The sequence below is a fragment of the Protopterus annectens genome, chromosome 3.part1 (assembly GCF_019279795.1).
Source record: "Protopterus annectens isolate FY-2018-M chromosome 3.part1, PAN1.0, whole genome shotgun sequence".
Classification (NCBI taxonomy): Eukaryota; Metazoa; Chordata; order Ceratodontiformes; family Protopteridae; genus Protopterus; species Protopterus annectens.
Genome location: NC_056732.1, coordinates 1,571,898,827 through 1,571,916,884, shown reverse-complemented (window position 1 = coordinate 1,571,916,884; position 18,058 = coordinate 1,571,898,827).

Sequence of the window (18,058 nt, the reverse complement as noted above, 5' to 3'; positions counted from 1 at the left end):
GTAGGGCCATACACACACACATGTCCCATACCACAGTCAGCCAGCAGACCAAACTGTGTAGCGGTTCAGTATATATAGGGTTAGTGTGTGAGTGGCACATATGAGGATGGTGTTGAACAGATAGTCCATATACTGTAATATAATGCTAGCTTGCCATATGTGGCTGTGTTCTCATTGGTGGTGGTTATGCACTTTCACACAGGTGTAGCTTACTCTGTGCTGTGACATGCCTGTATAGCCTGCTATATATGCAGGTACATGTGCATTCTCCCATAGGAGATGTAGACCAGTGTTGAGTCGGTCTGCCTGTAGCCTGTACAGTGCATTGTTACATGTCTAGCAGCTTAGTGTACTTACCCAGTGAGATGTCATGTGCAGATACTTGGCAGATGTATTGCTGCCGGGCCTCCTTTAACAGTCATGTATGTCAGACAGAGCAGTGGGATGCTGTACAGATGTATGTCAATATCCAGTGGATAGTATGCACCCATGGCACCCCTGTACCAGCAGTTATTACATGTCAGGCCAGACGTGGGTGTGTGAATGCATAACCTATGGTGGAATATGTATACCAGTTGTTATGTGTTATACCCATCTACATGGCTGTTAACATCCATATTGTCAGGCATGGTACACATGTTCTGCACTAAGGGGTTCTGTGTATATCTCTGGACTGTACAGAGTGTGTCTGGATGTCCGCACATATTGACCAATATCTCTGCTGCAGTTGACAGGGGCAGTACGTGCTAGCAGCGGTACTTTACTATGATGCCCTTAGGATGTCTGTCAGCAGCCAATGGTACACATGTGGAAAGCAGCTGTGACCCCCCCACACACACCATGTCTGGGAAAACAATCCCAATTACAGTGCAATAGTATATATAACTGTAATAGTACACAAATAAAGGTTTTCTATTCCTGCAAACCTGTGTGTGGTGTTTTTTCGTATGACCTCTCTGTGGGTATATGTTGCAGGCAATGATTGTCATTTGTATGGGTGTCCTATACAGTGTCCAGTTGTTCAGGTGTGAACTGTAGGCATAGTGGCTGTTCCATATTTTGTGCACCTTTTACATATGTATCTTACTGTACATATCTCTGCATCTGTATGTGTAGTCACATGTATATCTATATGTATGTAAATATATATATATATATATATATATATATATATATATATATATATATCTGTATCTGCATATATGTGTCTGTGTATATGTATCCTGGGGATGTTGATAGCTTCCACAGTTTACATTTTCTATGGGTGCCAGACTGTACTGCATGATATGTTACCAATACCAGCCTGACATCATACAGGTGGGATGTAGTACTGTTAACATCTTGTGTCCATGTCATGTCAGGTCCTTGTTTTGGGATCTTTAACACTTGGTAGTGTATTGCAGGCCGGACATGTTTGGCTGGGGGGGTATGCCTGTTAGTACAAGACATATAATGTTTGGGGCCTCTCAACCCCATTAACGGTGCATGTGAACATATCTGATTTTGTTATTCTACCATTGCTATCTACAGATGTATGGCCACATATACCTAAATAGATATATATATCAGCTTACATATGTATGACTATGTCCATATATACCTACATAGCTATATATCTGCGTACATATACATTGCTGTGTATATGTACACATATAGGTGCATATATATGTGTCGATGTAGGCATTTGCATGTAAATATGTTCACACATATATATATATATATATATATATATATATATATATATCTACATATATAGATATGTTGTATCTGTGTAGATATTAATATATTTACACACACACATACATCTAGATGTTGGTATACATTCTCTGTACTGTTGCATGACTGGGCTGGATGATATGTTTCTGAAAACATCAGATTTTTTATAGCTGTCATAGCTTAGTGGTAAATCACTTTGTGTAGAGTCCTGGGTTTGAGCCTTGCAGAGGCTGTTTATTTTGTTGCTGGGCAGAACATGGGCCATTGGATACAGACTGATTAAGGCACTTTAAAGCAGTTGTAAGCAGGTGTGTGCGGGTTTGCACAGAGCTAAGCACTGCTAACTTCTGGTTACACTTTCTTATAGTCAGTTAGCTGCCATATTGCTTAATCTGTGTAGGCAGTGCTTACCCCTGTGCAGACACACTTAAACACACTTACTAGTGCTTACATATGCTTACTACTGCTTATTTGTTCTTAAACCTGCTTACTAGTGCCTTATTCATTGTGACACTGGCACTTCACATATGCATTTCCTGCAGTACTCTAGTTCATAAATATGTGTTATTTATTGGGTTTTGCAACAACAAAATTGGTGATAACATGCTTTGCCATGTGAAATAGACTATGCTGCAGTGGAACTCAAACCAGGAATGCCTGATCATTAGGCAGATGCTCTGCCCACTACACTATTGCTGTGCTGCTTCGTTTGCATATGTCTTCCATTATTTCATACCCATGGTTCCTCCCCCCCCCACCCCCCGAGCTCCATGTACACAACAACCATCCATTCTCTGGTTGCTAGCCCAGCCATACTACACCTCCACACATTGCCCTTTCTCCATGTCTCAGTACTCATCCAGTATACTGTCTCGACCCAAGCTTCTTCAGGCTTTTCATCCATTTATAGGTTCATAGGTTCATAGGTAGGTACTAGGCTAACTGCCCTGGGGCCTATACAAGCCTAGCCAAAAAGGTACTCTGGCTTTTGCCACCCAAGAAAATTATTTTCCTGTGCCACTGTCGAGCAGAGTCACAGAAGTGATCCCTGGGGTGAATTTCCTATTTCCCATCCAATCATCAAGATTTGTCTTGAAGAGTGTTAATGAGGAGCTTTGTTTGATATGGATTGGTAGTTTACTCCAGAGTATGGGAAGTCTGTGGGGCAGGAATATCCCTCCGGCATGTTCTGTTTATTGTGGTGACAAGGTTTAGGTCCCTAGAGCATATAGCTGGGAGGGATTGGGATTTCTTTAAATGGAGCATGTCCAACAGCTCTGGGTTTGACATAGCTTTGTATGTTAGGTAGAGATCACCTCTGAGTAGGCGATATGCGATGGAGTAAAGCTGGAGTTTTTTGAGATGGTCTGCGTAGGGCATCTGTTTGAGGATGGTAATCCTCTTTATGAGGTATTTCTGCAGCCTTTCCCAGTTGTTGTAGATGTCTTGTGAGGTACATACCAAAAAGGGCGCTGTACTCTATAATGGGTCTAATGAGTGATGAGTAGAGGGGAACAATGACCTCTTTTTTGCTGGATGAGAAACCTTTTGTGATGAGGTGTGCCACGTAGAAGAATTTCCTGACTACTGTAGCGATGTGATTATCAAAGGAGAGACTACAGTCCACCTGTGTCCCAAGGTCTCTTATCACACTTTCAGGTATACTACTGCCTATGTTGTAGTTCATGGGTACAGAGTTTTTACCAAAGGGGATGACAATGCACTTTTTGGCATTGAGCTTGAGGCCATGGGTTTGACACCAGGCATCTGTCTCACTGAGGCCCTTTTGTAGGATGTCCACATCATTAGGAGTTTCGATTATGGCTCCTAGTTTGCAGTCATCTGCGAACTTCATTAGCCAAAGACCTTCTGTGTTAGCCTGCACTTCAGAGAAGTAGATACCAAACAGGAGAGGACCCAGGACTGAACCCTGTGGTACTCCACTTGTCAATGGTCTGAGGTCGGATTTGGAGTCTGCTACTTTCATAGTGTGGGTTCTGTCAGTGAGCCAGTTGGCAACCCATCTTGTGAAATAGGGATTTATACCTAGTTTAGTGAGCTTATCTATAATTCCAGAGTGGGGGATAGTGTTGAAAGCCTTGGCAAGATCTAGATAGGCTGTGTGAACCACCTTACCCTCGTCTCTGGCTTTGGTGACTGCTTCAAAGAAGTCTATCAGGTTTAGGAGACATGATCCTCCTTTTACAAACCCAAACTGGGTGGGGTCCAGAGACTGGAGATTACCGATGCCTTTGTTTATAAGTTCCATGATGATACGTTCCATGGCCTTGCAGACCAGGCTCGTCAGGATAATGGGGTGGTAGTTCCCGGGGTCTGTGTTGGCTCCCCCCTTGTGGAGTGGGATAACTGATGCTGTGCACCATTCAACAGGCACAGAGCCTGAGGTGAAACTATGATTGAACATGGTACTTAGGTGGGGTGCCAGTACGTTCTGTAGTTCATGTAGAATGCAGCCTGGGATGTTGTCTGGTCCCATGGATGCTGTGTACTTGGCTTTGGAGAGTGTGTTTTTTACCTGAGCAGCCGTGATTACAGGAACTTTGCATTCTTCCGGTATAGAGATGGGCTCTTTAGGGGGTGAGAGGGGGGTAAAGTTAGCACTGAACCTATCTGCCAGGATGTTGGCAATATCAATTGGGTCTGTATATTTAGCGCTATTGTGCTGTAACTCAGAGCAGATCTGAGTGTTGCCATTGAGATTCTTGCATAACTGTAGAATGTTTTGTGGTTGTCTTTAGAATCAGTGGCAATTTTGTTTTTGTAACTAGCTTTGGAGGATTTTATCAGGGATCGCAGCTTCTTACTAAGGCTGACCAGGGAGCTCCTCCAGTCATGGGATTTTACTCTCTTTTGCAACAGTTTCTTCCTTCTGTTGTACAGTTTGTTTATAGCAGGGGACCACCAGATTGTCTTCCTTTTTTTGGAGGATAGCGTCTCGGTTCTGTTTGGGATAGCATGATCCATGCACTCGTGTAAGTGCTTATAAAATGCAATTGTGCAGGATTCAGTAGTCATAACTGTATTGCCCAACTGCATGGGTGTCATGAAGTTCACCACTTCTGTCTTAAGAAGCATGAAGTTGGCCTTGGAGAAATGTTTTACCATGGTTTCCTTAATGGGGGGTGGGGGCAGGATGTGGATATCTAGGGTAATTAGCTTATGGTCGGATTAGACCAATGAGGCGTTGACTTCAGGTGTGAAACACCGGTCACTCATGTTGGTAATGACTAGATCTAGGATATTGTTGCCCCTGGTGGGGGTGTGGATAAGTTGATACAGGGCATTGGAGTTTATGAATTCCAGAAAGCTTTGAGTGAAGGAGTTGGTACGAGTAGTTTTCCCAGTTAATTGTGGGGTAGTTGAAATTGCCCATTATTAGGGTGTTTGGTTGAACCCTAATATTTTCCAATACATCAAGAAAAGAGGAGTTGGAATCCTGGGGCATGGTGGGGGATCTGTACCAAGCTACAGTTTGGATTGCAGTTTTGCCCAGAGTTAGTTGCACTTGGATAACCTCGGCTGCTTTATGTTGAGCAACTAGCCAGGAGGTGTGGATATCCTTAATGAATATGGACACACCTCTGCCTTTGGTGTTCCGGTCCAGGTTACATGGCCGAAAAGTGTGGTATGAGTTATAGCCTGGTAGTGTAGGGGTGCTCTCTGGAGCCTTGAACCAAGTCTCAGTCACTGCAAAGATATTGATGTTCTCCATTTTAAGGAGTACCTCGAGTGAGTCCATTTTGATATTTAGACTTCTAGCATTAAGTAGCATCACCCTCAGTTTTTGCTTGCCTGTTCCTGTTACAGTGATGAATTTGTCATTTGAACCTTGCCTAAAAAACGCACTATAGGGGTGGCAAGAACCTTAGCCAGTATCCAGAATCCCAGGGGTGACAGGTGCAGGCCATCTCTGGCAAAGCATCGTGGTCTGTTGACCATGTCATCCCAGGCAGACAGATACTGGATCCCCTTAGAATGACACCAGAAGCTTAGCCAATTGTTGAAGTCAATCATTTTGACCTTGTACTGTGGCATCATTCTGGGTGATAGCAGAATGCTTCTCAGGGCTAGGGTCATACCTGCCTGGGCAACAAGATTGGAGAGCTCTTCCATGTCTCTCTTCATGTAGTCCAGGGGGGTACATCTCAGGTCGTTCACACCAACATGGACAATGACAGAGTCATATTTGTACTTGTTATGGAGTGACCTGAGTGCGTGGGTTATGTGGTGGATTCTGGCACCCAACAGGCAGCTGACAGTAACCTTCTCCTTGTTTAGCCTGGTGAGTGGGACATCAGCGTGCCTGACTATAGAGTCACCTATGACCTGTGTGTTGGGTACTTTGTTTTGCCTTATTGGCTGTGGTTGAGTGGCACACTGAATCTGCAGGCTATGTGTCATTTGGGTTGTGTTGGGGGGTGGAGGTTGCTTGCATTTCTGCTTTGGAGGTCTCTGTTGCTTGAGCAGATTATTAATGAGAGCCTCCGTAATGTTTTTGTGTTTCTATGTGTGGATTTTGGTGCTGTAGATTTAGTGAGACTATGTGATGAGTGTGGTGTGGTGAAAGTTTTTACCTTCTCCTCTTGACTGTCAAGTTCAGTCTTGGTTGGAGAGAGCTTTACCTCCAGTTTGGCTAGATAAGTGCATCTCTCACAGGTTGTAGTGTTGGGTGGTAGGAGGAGAGGGTTGTCTGTGTACATGAGGCAATTTCTACATTGCCCCAAGATGTCCAGATTCATCAGCTAGACAGGAGAGAATACTGGGAGCTGACCCTTGGACATGGCTGAATAAAAAACTATTTTCCTCTAGACAAGTGAGGAAAGTGAGTACAAGAGCTGTTTTTCTCTAAGCAAGTGAGGAAAGTAAGTACCAAAACTGTTTTCCTCTAGGTAATGAGGAAGGCTGAGTCCTGTAGTAATTAGTAGGTTATTTAGTCCACGTACGTACGAGCCTTGCCTTGTTCATCTTTTGAGACATGTGTAGACAATGGTTTGACTCAGAATTTTTGGTTCGTCCTGCCAGAGACGGATCTGTTTTTGTGTCAGGATTAGACTTAGCTTTAGCATCCTGCCAGGGGTTTGGGAAGCAGTGGTTTGCTCACAGACATGGTCAGCCTCATCTCCCAGTTCCTCGGAACAGACGTCCCAGGTTTGACATTCTGAGGATTAAGCATGCCCACACACCCCCTCGATGTACACCATTTTCATTATCTTCTTAAGTTGTTGTGCAAGACTACTGTTCTCACATGATGATTGGACAGGCACTATTTTGTTGATATACATAGACTGCTTGAAATACTGTATTTGAGCAATGTAAAATAGTTGCTCATATTAATCTACATAACTACATACATTTCCTATACTGTTGAATGACTGTGCTGGATGATATGTTTATGATAACATTAGCTGTATGTGTATTTGCCATGGCTTAGTGGTAAATCACTTTGCCTATAGTTTGCAGGGTCTGGGGTTTGCAACTTGGGAGTGTTGATTATTTTGTTGCTGGGCAGGATGAGAGCTGTTGGATACAGAGTGACTAAGGCACTTTTAAGCAATTGTAAGGGGGTTTACACTGGTTTGCGTGAGGGTAGGCAATGCTAACCTCCGTTTACAATGTCTTACACTCAGTTAGCTTCTACATTGCTTAACCAGTGTAGGCATTGCTTACCCCCGCGCAAACACACTAATACACACTTACTTGTGCTTACATATGCTTACTACTGCTTATCTGTGCTTAAACCTGCTTACACGTGCCTTATTCATTATGACACTGACACTTCACATGTGCATTTAATACAGTACTCCAGTTCACACTTAAATTTCATTCCGTAGGTTATACGGCAAAAAAATTTTCATAAAAAGATTTCACATGGAAAATGCTACAGTGGGACTCGAACCGAGAATGCCTGCTCGTAAGGCGAGTGCACTCCCCACTACACTATTGCTATACTGCTTCATTTGCATATATCTTCCTTGTTATCCTCTTCAGCCATTTAAGCTGCATTAACCGTAGCTAAGCGATGGGCACACCTGCGCACCTACAGTTAGCTTTAATTGCATTTTTAAATAAAACAAAAAGGGTTTCTTCTTTTAATTTATTTGTCCTGTTGCTGTTGTACACATGTGGGACTGTTGGTGGAGATATGAGGACACCTATACACGATCTTGCTCATTTCTTAACAGCTTCTGCTGTTCTACATTGCAGGGGCATGTTTATTCTGAGAGCTCTGCTCTTAGACAGAGCCTCTGCACTCGTACATGCTCCGTGTAAGCCTAGGAGCTCGGGCAGTTCACCTTCATTATTACGCATGGCGGACTGCTGTCCTGCTCCTACACGGGCACTTCCATGCAGGACTAAATAAGTCCTGCATGGAAGATTAGTGAATCTGGGGGACTGTATAGGTATCTATCAGCTCCCAGGCTGACTACAGAAGTTTCAAGTTTCCTACATGGTTTTTGCTCTGGCTTTCCTCTTCCAGTTTGTTTTATATTAGTAGTTCACTTTGTTTAATTTCTCTTCCACTTCTAAGGGCCCTTGCCATCTTGATAGGAACTTACTTTCAGCAGAAAAAAAACGTAATATGACAACTTTCACTCCTGCTTTAAATTCTGTATGTCTAGCATTTTTATTATATACCCATTGTTGCATCCCTTGCACACTTTGCATATGTTCCTTAACTATTGGCATAACAATTGCTTGCCCTGTTTTGCAAGTTCATAAAGTGTTCCATCACACTTTTAAAAAGAGATTCTCCTCCACTCAAGTCTCCTTTGTTATGTCCTAAAATCCTCAGGGATGTGTAGTATACAGTAACTCAAATGGAATAAACTTCATTGAAGCTTGGGTACTTCTCTCGTAGGAAAAATGAAGTAGGGAAATAATTGATTAAAGTTCTTATCATCCTCTTTTATGGCCTTCTTTAGTATAGACTTTAAAGTTTTATTAAAGTGCTCTAGTAACTCATCAGTTTGAGAGTCAAGTTCTGAACTGGTTTACTTTAAAACAACGGCAAAATGTTTTACTACCCTGGATATAAAAAAATTCCTTGGTCCACAAGCATTTCGTCTTTCACTATTGACTTAATATTGGCTTTTTACAGAGGTACTGCTTTGTGAAACAGTGGCAGAGTCGGTGATCACTAGCTTGTATTAGCAACCAGTAAAATGCTTTACTCCATTTTCTCTCCCTTGGGCAAGCTAACATGGACAGCAGCAGTTTTCTCTTTTAATGTCAGGAAATTTACGCATAATGTATTTGCACTTTCGTGCCTCATAGCAGGAATGAGAAAAAAGCAGTGTAATTGAAATATATTGATCAAGTTGTATCCAACATAACCACTAGTGTGAAAAGTGATGCTAGCTCTAAACAAGTCTCATTACTTCAATGAAGTTTATTTATACTGTAAAATCTTAGAGGCAGCTGACTTTCAAGGGGGGAAAAACAAAACAAAAAAAAAAAAGAAGAAAAAAATGAAAAACAAAACTATTTTTTGCTCACATTCTTGCTCTGGTTTACAAGTCCAGTTGTAAATTCTGTTAATGAAATGCCAAAATTCCTTACAATCCTTGGTATCATAGCTCTGGTCAAGCTGCCTTCAACATACAAAATGAGGATCCTAGTAGTCCTTTCAAATTAGTCTCTTCTTACTCCACAAGTAAATCTACAGTTAGGCTCCTGGTATGAACTCCACAGCTACTTCTGGTCATGGTTCTCACAACAGTTTCCTCTCTTACTCTTGATAAATCTGTATGAGATGCCAATGTCTCTACCTTTTGAGCTACAGACCTTGTTGTGTACCAACGCTTTATAACATGATTTAGGAAACCACGGCTACAACATGCATTTTGTACCATGATGAAGTTCACATCCTGCTATATAACATCTGCACAAGTTTAACTAGCGACTATACCACAATATATTTAATTCTTTCAGGAAAATGTAGTTTCAATTGCTAAGTTCCAGGGATTTATGATTCTTTAAAAACAAACTATATAACCAGACACAGATTCAAATAAAGCTCCACAAGAATGAAGGAAAATTATATAATGAAAATTACTTGTTGGTAAGCCAACACAATCGGTTTTATATAAACTCAATAGTCACATGATAATATAATTGCCAGACCGTAATTAAGTAATTAAACATATTGACATCGGCTGTGCTTAGAAATAGTGTAATAAACATACCCTAGGATTCAATAAGACATACATGGCCTTTTTTCTCCATGTGCGCATCATGGCTCAATGCTCTCATGACCATAGAAACACTTTTAGATTTAGTAAGCACCGTGTAGAGGCATGCACCCCTACCCAAACCAGGTAAACACCATGGTATACTAATTACAGAATAATATGAAATAAAAAGTGAGAAAACATGCACTGATGTGGTCATTCCCACATTAATAATAGATAAGCAGTTTAGTTGTATATACAGTAATGCTTGATCAGATATCCAATAAGACAAAACAGCAGTTTAAATAATTAAAACAATATCACATGATTAGTTGTAATTAACAAAAATTCAAATCTTTAAAATAATAGCTGTCCTATTCACAAAATGCAGTATAAGTATCAAAAATAAACTATCATATGGAAAAATATATATATATATATATATATATATATATATATATATATATATATATATATATATCAAAGCTAGTTTAAAATCTTCTTAATAAGTATAAATATCCTGCAAATTTGAACATATAAAACCTATACTAAAAATATAAGAAATATATAAATACACATAGCAATATGTAAAGCATATATGTAAATGTATATATTGAAAAATAAATAGATAATTTAATAAATAATTTAATATGAATACTCCCAACCTGTAAGAACAAGATCAAGACTGTAACTGAATGCACAAGATAAAAATAAAAATTAAAAATTAAAGGTATGTAACTTAAACCTAGTGTTAGCAACTTCATCTCTGCAAAGCTTTTATTTTTAAAATAGGCATAATAGAAATATATTCATTCAGTCCTGGCCACATCTGAAAATTCCAATATAGTTGAAATATAATACTCTTTTTTTTTCTAAAATCAAAGGACAATGAACCCTTACATTCTAGTTTATCTAACTTTTCGATCACCATAAATTTAAAGATGTGCCCACTGTTTTTCTTCTGATGTTTAAATAGTGCACTTGTACTTTTCCCTTTCTTAATGTCATACATATGTTCATAGATTCATTGTTGTAATATCCTCTCCATTTTGCCAATATAAAAACAAGGGCATTCCTGACACAGTGCTATAAAAACCAGACCAGAGCTATCACAGTTAAATTTACCCTTCATATAGAATGTATGCCCCTTAATATTTCAAGATGGCCCCACCTGTATAAATTTACAGTAATTACTTCTGCCTCATTTATTCATATAGGGGGTATAATCCCTTATTTTTACTTGCAATTCCAACAAGTTCTTTAAGTTTTTATTCTTTCTATATACAGTTCTTGGTTAGGTGAAATGATTATTAGTTGTCAACTCATTGCACTTATTGTCTATATCACTATTGTTATTCTAAAAGTGATGTAAATGTCCTGTACTATATTTATTCTTTACCTCAAGCATGATTTCATCCAACAAGAGTTTAGGATAACCTATCCTTACAAACATGTTCCTTAGGATAAGACATTCATCTTCAAATTGACACTCTAATGTCATCATACATGCCGCTCTCACTAACTGACCCTTAATAACAGCTTTTTTGTGATGATATGAATGAGAGCTAGTAAAACATAATAATGAGTTTGAATGTGTAGGTTTATGGAAAATACGTGAAATGTTGGTGTTATTAATCCAGTATTTACTCAACTGCACACCCAAGTATGCTATGTTATCTGTGTTTTCACTGTGTGTAAATATAAAAAATTCAGTACTATTATGTAAGCACTATATAAAATCAATTATTTTTTTCTGTTAGGCCACACCATAAAATACAAATATCATCCAGGTATCATAAATATAACCTGCACCAACCATCAAACTCACAGTTAAATTCATTTTTATTCTCACATTGGAGCATGTGAGTCAGTGAGTGTGTATGTGAGTAAGAAAGAGAAGCAGGCAGACATCTGAATAAACCAACACATAGCCAGTGAGTCAAAATGAGTTTTAAGCTGCATGGCTGAACCATGTAACTGTTGTGTGTGTGCCTGTAGGAGTCCTCCAGGTGAAACTGGTGTGTGAGAGTCTGCATGGACACAGCCAAGCTCTGTGCTGGCTCTGTATCTTGGTAGGCAGAGAGGTGTTAGCCATGCATGGTAGAGGTGGGGGTTCATTGTTGTCATGTCTGACCATGAGAACTGGCTCTGTCAGGAGTTGCACTGGCAATTCCATGCCCATGGCCAGATACACTGCTGTTACCTGAAAGTGACCAAAGTCTACTGGATGAGCTTCCATCATAGGGATGCCCAAGACCATGACCCCATGGCCTGCCATGTCTGGGTATGGACAGCACACTCACTGACAGTGCAGTGAAGAATGGTCACTATGTGAGTGTGATTGTGAATGGCCACATTGGCTGACAGTAGATGATGTGACTGATCTACATCCATAAGGCTGCTGTTTCCCTCACAGCAGAAGTTCCATCACAGACAATGCTTGTTTAATGTCAGACACCCCTCATTCCAACATGTCATTCAACTGATCCATGGAATTGGCAACATGGTGGGGGCATTCATGCATTTCAGCCTGTGCCACATCTACAACCCTGAGCATCTGTCTGGGGCACCTATGGGAATCTGCCTGTGCCTCCATGATGTCCCTAAACATATGTTTAGTGGCACGGGAAGAGACACCTGTACCATGTGGAGGAGGGACAGCATGCTCCATTCAAGTACCCCTATCAATCCTCCTGTGTGGCACCTCACCCACACTTTGGCTACATGGGGGAAGATGTAAATGAGGTATGAACTTATTAGAATTGCTGAATCCTAAAAAATCAGATCATGTAGGAGATAAAAACATAGTGCAGGCACTCTCTCAATGTTTGGCTTTAATGGATTGCAACTATGAATGATTAGAGGTTGGGAGAAAAAAAACACAACAGCACTGCAGGCTGACTTACTTCCAGTTGATGTGTCAGGTTAGATCTACAAAGTATTAGATGTAAGGTTAGAAATGTAAGTAAGCAGCACACAAGTCACAGATTGTGTTCCGTAACATCCAACATTCCCTTCATCTGTTGGCAACTGCATATGATATTATTTCCACTTAATATCCTCACACATTTTAAGGCCAATGATATAGACTGGCTTACACACTGAATGTCTCAGATTACTGGTCAACTAAAGGAAGAATGCCCAACAAACACAGAAACGGAAGATAGAGCTGTATATTTGCAAGAATAATCATGACAGGTTGTGTGATCACTAGGTGCACTACATCTAAAACTAATAAATGTACAAATAACACTTGTATGGCTTGATATCACTGTAGATGCTGTATCAGTTTGTTGTGTGCATGTTAAATTATTTGTTGGAAAGTTGTTTGTGTGGGAAGTAGGGATAAAGCATCCATCCTGTGTTCTGAAGGTGCATTGGCATGAGAGCTCAAATCTAGACTTATGTAGAAATATCACATGTATACTAACATTTTCTACTGTGTTTGTCATAGATTGCTTTTCCTCATTTCAAATACCTTTCCATTTTTTTTCTTATTGGCCAGTGTTTTAGTGATGTACTGCTTAGCTCAGACATGGGAAATGGAGAAAAATGAATGTCAGGTTTGACTATGCTTATCTGGTTTGTGTTAAGTGCAGCAGTGCACATACTGGACAAATAGCCCACCCAAGAAGCCAAGAGTACCCAGACAGGCACAAATAGAAACTGGATGCTTTCAATTAATACCATTGGACATCACACAAACCTGCTAAGTGTAGGTGTGTGGCAGTTAACAGTGACACCTTAAGAATAATTAGTAAAATAGGCAATGTCATGTTACTAGTCATGTGACAGCAGGTGCTAAGTGTAAGGCTGAGTACAGATGGTCCTGAGTTCTAGTACAGGGTGTGCAACCTTAGTTTTACTGCTGTGACATTGCAGTTTATAGCAATGAACTGCAATGTAGACAAATGTTTTCTTAAACTTCTTGTGACAACAGGTGTAAGTGTAGGACTGCCATACATTTGGTCTCGGGTTCAAATGTGGCATATTCCATACCCTTTTACTGTTGTTCCACTTCTCATTATAGTCACTCTCACTTACAACACCTGACATAGCGTAGCTGATATTAATTATATGTATGACAGCTGAGACATTAGTATTCTGTCAATCATTTATTTATTTATCTGTGTATTATCACATTTATTATCAAATGTATGACTGTGGGTATACTGTGTACTGGATTCCAATAAGTATATTTCTGCTATCTGGACTGGCATGGCCTTCACATTTGTCTAATACACATTCCCAACTGTCTGTACATCCAATAACCTTGAGATTGCAAGTAAGGTTCTGTAATGCTCACTGCTTTCCACTGTTACACTCCACTTACCATTGCCCAAACATGGTGCTTGGGGGTACAAACTGCTGAGCACTGGGTTTGCATGATGGTAAGCAGAGTGCAACAGTTTTGAATTGTGTGTGCACTCCCAGTAAACATGATAACTGGAATGGGTGCGAAAGCATCAGTCTCCATTGCTCTTGGTCAATTGTAGACATGGCAGACATTTGTGGGGAAAGTGTCAGGTTTAAGGCATAGAGCTGGGGTGTCCAGGAGACCTAGATTTTTATTGGACTCCTAGTTAAGAACCACCATGCCAGGCTTCTGCAGGGGGACTGTTCTAGCTCCCTGCATAAGTCAGAAGCTTGGGATAGTTTAGCCTGGCTAGAAACCTGCCCAGAGGTGACCAGTGTAGACATCACTACAATGATATACAGAGGAGGAAGAAGAATACCACTGACCAGTGGATCAAGGAATTTAGAACTAAAAACATCCCATACCTGTGTAAGTATCAAGTAGAGAGAGTAATTTTAAGACTTAAAAGCTGAATTTATGCAAGACTCGTATTCTTAATGGTATTCTGTTCTGTTCTTTTTTTCCAACAGCTGCCAGTGATTGAGAGGTCAATGTCCAAACCCATGGGGCTAGAATGGCATGGATGGGGGTAGCATGTGGTATGTATGCAGCAGAAAAGTAGTGTTATTGTAGCATTAAAATTTAAAGATAGCTTTTTGGGTATTTTATAGTGTTGTATCAGATTGAGCAGGTATATCTCAACTGTAAAAACAAGTATGCATGCACTAGTCTGCAGCACAAACCAAGAGTACAATATTAAATTTTAGTCACAGGTTCTGTGTTCAAATACCACACTATCTAAGCATACAATACTGTTAGTTTTTCAATTATATTTAAATTAAATGAAACCTCTATACCAGTGGCACAAATGCCTTGCTGTAAACTGTAATCTGTATAATTGGAACACATGTGTGCAATATATGCATGTCAAGGAATATTTGCTGCAATATGTAGTGTAGTGTGCATCTGTTAGGAGGTGGTAGTCTAAGAGTTAAGATAATAGAGTCAAAGAATTGTATTAATGCATTATACATCATATATGAAGGTACTAATCTTATCTCTTTTTTTTTCGTCTCACCAAAACTCTTATCTCTCTTTTTCGTTTTATTTTTATTTTATTTTATTTAATTTAATGCTATTACATGAGAGCAAAATGTGTCCATGTCATCCATGTGAAGCTTCAATGGCTCCAGCACCATTGCCAGCATGTCTGGGAGCCAACCTGTCAGCACCACCTCTGCTGCCCCTGCACTACCTGCCCCTTGAGGTAGCCCTGCCCCAGAGTCTGGTCCAGTGGTTCCCTCTAGAAGCAATGGCAAATGTGGTGATTTTATCACCCACACCGAGTTGCCAGAGATGGTGCATAGGGTTGTGCGCTGCACTATTGGTGCACTCCTACAGAAGCTGGAGATGATGCCCCCCCCATTTTACATTGTACCAGGTGGAGGAAAATCAGACGTCAAGCACTCCAGCCAGTGGGAGAGTGAGGTGACAGTGATGACAGCCAAGTGGGTGAGGAATCAATTCTCACTGTCACCCAGCTTGACTTCCATGGGTTTGGGATATCCTCACTCTCACAAGTGTCCTCCAAACTTTTGTGTCCATCACCATCCCTGTCTCTTGTCTTGTTTGTCTTGTCTGTCTCCAATTGCTTCTTCATTTACCCAATTTACCTGACTCATACATTCCTAAATCCCGTACCCCAAAATTCTCTCTCTCCCAAAAAAAACAGTTACCTATTCCACACAAAAAAATAGTACCATACATAGCACTCCATTTCACATACATCCATTTCATGCAGCCCACCCAACCTCTTGACTCCCACATGGCCTGCTGATGTCATCTACTATAGAAATTTACCTGCAGTCTTATAAAATTCTGACTTGTGCTATGGTGCTTGCATAAAGTACTATACTCTGCTGTCAGTAATTAGATAGGAGCTCTGTTCTCACTGCAGTCAACTGATTATGCATTTGTGTGATCTAGACAGAAGAACAGACATGTGCAGAGCAGACATGTGCATCCCACAGTTACTGCTCCAGTGCCATGGGCTGACAGTATTTTGATACTTGCAGATATCTACACACAGTGCTTTTTTAAAACAAAGAGGTGGCTGTATGCATATGTTGCATTTGGGTCAACCCCCCCCCAAAAAAAAATAGTACTTATACTTTTTTCTCCAAATCCTTGAAATTCTCTTTCATGAAAAATAAATAATTAACATATTCTCTCATAATAATACAATTGAAGTCACTTTTCACAGCAAATTATTAATGAAGACAATGGATACTAATCTTAAAATTTACCTGCATTTTTCTTGGGTCAATACAATTGTTCATCTGTACTCTTTATTTTTTTTTTTTTGAAGGGGTGTGCCAAAAACCCTTTCTCCTTTCCCTCTTTGATTACATACCGTGTAATTCATTAGCTTGCAAAGTGAATAAAAGTTCCATGATTTTTGCAATTTGTGAAATCTGGTCATAAATCACAAGAGATGCACCCTTTATGACATTCTGCATATGCATACAATACAGACAGAAATAATAATGAAATAACCTAGGAAATGAAAGGTAGGAAGATTAAGACAGGGTTTTGAGGTAAAGGACATTTTAGATTCTTTATGTTTAGGTACAAACCTTGCAGATATAATATTAGTAATCAGTGGTATAACAGGTTAATTAGGCTAAGAAGTGAAAATTAAATGTCCTGCATCCCTGACCCCCAACAGCAGTCCCCTGCCCAGCCATTTTAGTGTTCCATTACTTGGCTATTTTTCCCTAGTTATAATACACACAGTTCCAACCTATCAGTGTGCATATTGTTTTCTTATCTACTTCTACAATGATTACAGATATTGAAATAAAATAATACAAACAAAAAACAATACAGTCTCATGATGAAAACAGATATAGCTTGAGCAGTAAACTTCTCTGTCATTGAAGCTTACATTCATTGAAATGGCACTAATACCACATTCAAAGAAAATGCCTCTGGCCAGTGGATAATTACATTTACCTTTGGGCTGCTTTCAAACTATAGACTCCTTGCACACAGTTTTAGGGCCAAGCATACATGCATGCATTCTTTGACTCATTTTCCTGATTGTATTAAATGATATTCCTTGTATAATACAGCACCACTTGTTAGAATGTATTTTAAATTTGTAGTTTTAACATTCTTCCAGTAAGCAAGTAAACACAATGTGTGAACCAATAATGACAAAACTACCAATTTCAAAAAATTTCAATCAAAAAAGGCCACTCAAACTTGTCATCACAGTCCACCAGTATCAGTCAATATGCACAATCTCTGCAGAAGTAAGTCATCCAATAATTCCACATTAAAGAGATCTGTAACTAATGAAGAGTTTGCTACTAACAAACAGTGTTACATTTCAGTGTTTTATCTACAAATTCAGTGCCTGCTGCACTTGAAGAATTAATTGCCTATATTGTGTTTCATTAAAAAAATGGTAAGCTGGTAAGTGTGCAATAGGGAATGAGTGACAAACCAACAAGTAATTATGCTATTAACACTGGTTTCAAATTCTACAGCACAAACAGTGACTGCCATTTGCTAAACAAAACAGTTACACAGTGAAAACAGACTTAGCATGAGAAACAGTAAATTTCTCTTCCTTTGATACTTACAATTCCATGAAAATGCACTGAAACTCAATCCCTTGAAAATGCACTGAAACTCAAACTCACAATTCTGTCAGCAGTGTAGTAGTTGGTGTAGAGGATTCAGGCTCTTGTCTCCCCTGAAGCTCACAAATCCTTCAGCAGTTTGG